The following is a 5,380-nucleotide window of genomic DNA, read 5'->3' as shown; positions in this document are numbered from 1 at the left end:
CTCAAGCTAGCTCAAGCTAACCCAAGCTAGCTAAAGCTAACTCAAGCTAACTCAAGCTAATTCAAGCTAACTCAAGCTAACTCAAGCTAACTCAAGCTAACTCAAGCTAGCTAAAGCTAACTCAAGCTAACTCAAGCTAACTCAAGCTAACCCGAGCTAACTCAAGCTAACTGAAGGTAGCTAAAGCTAGTTCAAGCTAACTCAAGCTAGCTAAAGCTAAGACAAGCTAACTCAAGCTAACTCAAGCTAACTCAAGCTAACTCAAGCTAACTCAAGCTAGTTCAAGCTAACTCAAGCTAACTCAAGCTAACTCAAGCTAGCTAAAGCTAACTCAAGCTAACTCAAGCTAACTCAAGCTAACCCGAGCTAACTCAAGCTAACTCAAGGTAGCTAAAGCTAGTTCAAGCTAACTCAAGCTAGCTAAAGCTAAGACAAGCTAACTCAAGCTAACTCAAGCTAACTCAAGCTAACTCAAGCTAACTCAAGCTAGTTCAAGCTAACTCAAGCTAGCTAAAGCTAACTCAAGCTAACTCAAGCTAACTCAAGCTAGCTCAAGCTAACTCAAGCTAGTTCAAGCTAACTCAAGCTAGCTAAAGCTAACTCAAGCTAACTCAAGCTAACTCAAGCTAACTCAAGCTAGCTAAAGCTAACTCAAGCTAACTCAAGCTAACCCGAGCTAACTCAAGCTAGCTCAAGCTAACCCAAGCTAGCTAAAGCTAACTCAAGCTAACTCAAGCTAATTCAAGCTAACTCAAGCTAACTCAAGCTAACTCAAGCTAACTCAAGCTAGCTAAAGCTAACTCAAGCTAACTCAAGCTAACTCAAGCTAACCCGAGCTAACTCAAGCTAACTCAAGGTAGCTAAAGCTAGTTCAAGCTAACTCAAGCTAGCTAAAGCTAAGACAAGCTAACTCAAGCTAACTCAAGCTAACTCAAGCTAACTCAAGCTAACTCAAGCTAACTCAAGCTAGCTAAAGCTAACTCAAGCTAACTCAAGCTAACTCAAGCTAACCCGAGCTAACTCAAGCTAACTCAAGGTAGCTAAAGCTAGTTCAAGCTAACTCAAGCTAGCTAAAGCTAAGACAAGCTAACTCAAGCTAACTCAAGCTAACTCAAGCTAACTCAAGCTAACTAAAGCTAGTTCAAGCTAACTCAAGCTAGCTAAAGCTAACTCAAGCTAACTCAAGCTAACTCAAGCTAGCTCAAGCTAACTCAAGCTAGTTCAAGCTAACTCAAGCTAGCTAAAGCTAACTCAAGCTAACTCAAGCTAACTCAAGCTAACTCAAGCTAGCTAAAGCTAACTCAAGCTAACTCAAGCTAACCCGAGCTAACTCAAGCTAGCTCAAGCTAACCCAAGCTAGCTAAAGCTAACTCAAGCTAACTCAAGCTAATTCAAGCTAACTCAAGCTAACTCAAGCTAGCTAAAGCTAACTCAAGCTAACTCAAGCTAACTCAAGCTAACCCGAGCTAACTCAAGCTAACTCAAGGTAGCTAAAGCTAGTTCAAGCTAACTCAAGCTAGCTAAAGCTAAGACAAGCTAACTCAAGCTAACTCAAGCTAACTCAAGCTAACTCAAGCTAACTCAAGCTAACTCAAGCTAGTTCAAGCTAACTCAAGCTAACTCAAGCTAACTCAAGCTAGCTAAAGCTAACTCAAGCTAACTCAAGCTAACTCAAGCTAACCCGAGCTAACTCAAGCTAACTCAAGGTAGCTAAAGCTAGTTCAAGCTAGCTCAAGCTAGCTAAAGCTAAGACAAGCTAACTCAAGCTAACTCAAGCTAACTCAAGCTAACTCAAGCTAGTTCAAGCTAACTCAAGCTAGCTAAAGCTAACTCAAGCTAACTCAAGCTAACTCAAGCTAGCTCAAGCTAACTCAAGCTAGTTCAAGCTAACTCAAGCTAGCTAAAGCTAACTCAAGCTAACTCAAGCTAACTCAAGCTAGCTCAAGCTAACTCAAGCTAACTCAAGCTAACTCAAGCTAACCCGAGCTAACTCAAGCTAACTCAAGGTAGCTAAAGCTAGTTCAAGCTAGCTCAAGCTAGCTAAAGCTAAGACAAGCTAACTCAAGCTAACTCAAGCTAACTCAAGCTAACTCAAGCTAGTTCAAGCTAACTCAAGCTAGCTAAAGCTAACTCAAGCTAACTCAAGCTAACTCAAGCTAGCTCAAGCTAACTCAAGCTAGTTCAAGCTAACTCAAGCTAGCTAAAGCTAACTCAAGCTAACTCAAGCTAACTCAAGCTAGCTCAAGCTAACTCAAGCTAGTTCAAGCTAACTCAAGCTAGCTAAAGCTAACTCAAGCTAACTCAAGCTAACTCAAGCTAACTCAAGCTAGCTAAAGCTAACTCAAGCTAACTCAAGCTAACCCGAGCTAACTCAAGCTAGCTCAAGCTAACCCAAGCTAGCTAAAGCTAACTCAAGCTAACTCAAGCTAATTCAAGCTAACTCAAGCTAACTCAAGCTAACTCAAGCTAACTCAAGCTAGCTAAAGCTAACTCAAGCTAACTCAAGCTAACTCAAGCTAACCCGAGCTAACTCAAGCTAACTCAAGGTAGCTAAAGCTAGTTCAAGCTAACTCAAGCTAGCTAAAGCTAAGACAAGCTAACTCAAGCTAACTCAAGCTAACTCAAGCTAACTCAAGCTAACTCAAGCTAGTTCAAGCTAACTCAAGCTAACTCAAGCTAACTCAAGCTAGCTAAAGCTAACTCAAGCTAACTCAAGCTAACTCAAGCTAACCCGAGCTAACTCAAGCTAACTCAAGGTAGCTAAAGCTAGTTCAAGCTAGCTCAAGCTAGCTAAAGCTAAGACAAGCTAACTCAAGCTAACTCAAGCTAACTCAAGCTAGTTCAAGCTAACTCAAGCTAGCTAAAGCTAACTCAAGCTAACTCAAGCTAACTCAAGCTAGCTCAAGCTAACTCAAGCTAGTTCAAGCTAACTCAAGCTAGCTAAAGCTAACTCAAGCTAACTCAAGCTAACTCAAGCTAACTCAAGCTAGCTAAAGCTAACTCAAGCTAACTCAAGCTAACCCGAGCTAACTCAAGCTAGCTCAAGCTAACCCAAGCTAGCTAAAGCTAACTCAAGCTAACTCAAGCTAATTCAAGCTAACTCAAGCTAACTCAAGCTAACTCAAGCTAACTCAAGCTAGCTAAAGCTAACTCAAGCTAACTCAAGCTAACTCAAGCTAACCCGAGCTAACTCAAGCTAACTCAAGGTAGCTAAAGCTAGTTCAAGCTAACTCAAGCTAGCTAAAGCTAAGACAAGCTAACTCAAGCTAACTCAAGCTAACTCAAGCTAACTCAAGCTAACTCAAGCTAACTCAAGCTAGTTCAAGCTAACTCAAGCTAACTCAAGCTAACTCAAGCTAGCTAAAGCTAACTCAAGCTAACTCAAGCTAACTCAAGCTAACCCGAGCTAACTCAAGCTAACTCAAGGTAGCTAAAGCTAGTTCAAGCTAACTCAAGCTAGCTAAAGCTAAGACAAGCTAACTCAAGCTAACTCAAGCTAACTCAAGCTAACTCAAGCTAACTAAAGCTAGTTCAAGCTAACTCAAGCTAGCTAAAGCTAACTCAAGCTAACTCAAGCTAACTCAAGCTAGCTCAAGCTAACTCAAGCTAGTTCAAGCTAACTCAAGCTAGCTAAAGCTAACTCAAGCTAACTCAAGCTAACTCAAGCTAACTCAAGCTAGCTAAAGCTAACTCAAGCTAACTCAAGCTAACCCGAGCTAACTCAAGCTAGCTCAAGCTAACCCAAGCTAGCTAAAGCTAACTCAAGCTAACTCAAGCTAATTCAAGCTAACTCAAGCTAACTCAAGCTAACTCAAGCTAACTCAAGCTAGCTAAAGCTAACTCAAGCTAACTCAAGCTAACTCAAGCTAACCCGAGCTAACTCAAGCTAACTCAAGGTAGCTAAAGCTAGTTCAAGCTAACTCAAGCTAGCTAAAGCTAAGACAAGCTAACTCAAGCTAACTCAAGCTAACTCAAGCTAACTCAAGCTAACTCAAGCTAGTTCAAGCTAACTTAATGAAGTTAACCCAAGCTAACTTGGGTTAATGAAGTCAAACTCAAGCTAACCCGAGCTAACTCAAGCTAACTCAAGCTAATTCAAGCTAACTCAAGCTAACTCAAGCTAATTCAAGCTAACTCAAGCTAATTCAAGCTAACTCAAGCTAGCTCAAGCTAACTCAAGCTAACCCAAGCTAACTTAAGCTAGCTTAAGCTAATTAAAGCTAATTAAAGCTAACTCAAGCTAACCCAAGCTAACTTAAGCTAGCTCTAGCTGGCTGCCACTGTTAGGCCATTTGGGAGCGCTTTTCTCGCACTCTGATTGGCTGCCACTGTTAGGCCATTTGGGAGCGCTTTTCTCGCACTCTGATTGGCTGCCACTGTTAGGCCATTTGGGAGCGCTTTTCTCGCACTCTGATTGGCTGCCACTGTTAGGCCATTTGGGAGCGCTTTTCTCGCACTCTGATTTGCTGCCACTGTTAGGCCATTTGGGAGCGCTTTTCTCGCACTCTGATTGGCTGCCACTGTTAGGCCATTTGGGAGCGCTTTTCTCGCACTCTGATTGGCTGCCACTGTTAGGCCATTTGGGAGCGCTTTTCTCGCACTCTGATTGGCTGCCACTGTTAGGCCATTTGGGAGCGCTTTTCTCGCACTCTGATTGGCTGCCACTGTTAGGCCATTTGGGAGCGCTTTTCTCGCACTCTGATTGGCTGCCACTGTTAGGCCATTTGGGAGCGCTTTTCTCGCACTCTGATTGGCTGCCACTGTTAGGCCATTTGGGAGCGCTTTTCTCGCACTCTGATTGGCTGCCACTGTTAGGCCATTTGGGAGCGCTTTTCTCGCACTCTGATTGGCTGCCACTGTTAGGCCATTTGGGAGCGCTTTTCTCGCACTCTGATTGGCTGCCACTGTTAGGCCATTTGGGAGCGCTTTTCTCGCACTCTGATTGGCTGCCACTGTTAGGCCATTTGGGAGCGCTTTTCTCGCACTCTGATTGGCTGCCACTGTTAGGCCATTTGGGAGCGCTTTTCTCGCACTCTGATTGGCTGCCACTGTTAGGCCATTTGGGAGCGCTTTTCTCGCACTCTGATTGGCTGCCACTGTTAGGCCATTTGGGAGCGCTTTTCTCGCACTCTGATTGGCTGCCACTGTTAGGCCATTTGGGAGCGCTTTTCTCGCACTCTGATTGGCTGCCACTGTTAGGCCATTTGGGAGCGCTTTTCTCGCACTCTGATTGGCTGCCACTGTTAGGCCATTTGGGAGCGCTTTTCTCGCACTCTGATTGGCTGCCACTGTTAGGCCATTTGGGAGCGCTTTTCTCGCACTCTGATTGGCTGCCACTGTTAGGCCATTTGGGAGCGCTTTTCTCGCACTCTGATTGGCT

Source organism: Convolutriloba macropyga, unplaced genomic scaffold, assembly GCF_964194025.1.
Source record: "Convolutriloba macropyga unplaced genomic scaffold, txConMacr16.3 SCAFFOLD_1499, whole genome shotgun sequence".
Taxonomy (NCBI): Eukaryota; Metazoa; Xenacoelomorpha; order Acoela; family Convolutidae; genus Convolutriloba; species Convolutriloba macropyga.
Note: the sequence above shows the minus strand (reverse complement) of the source record.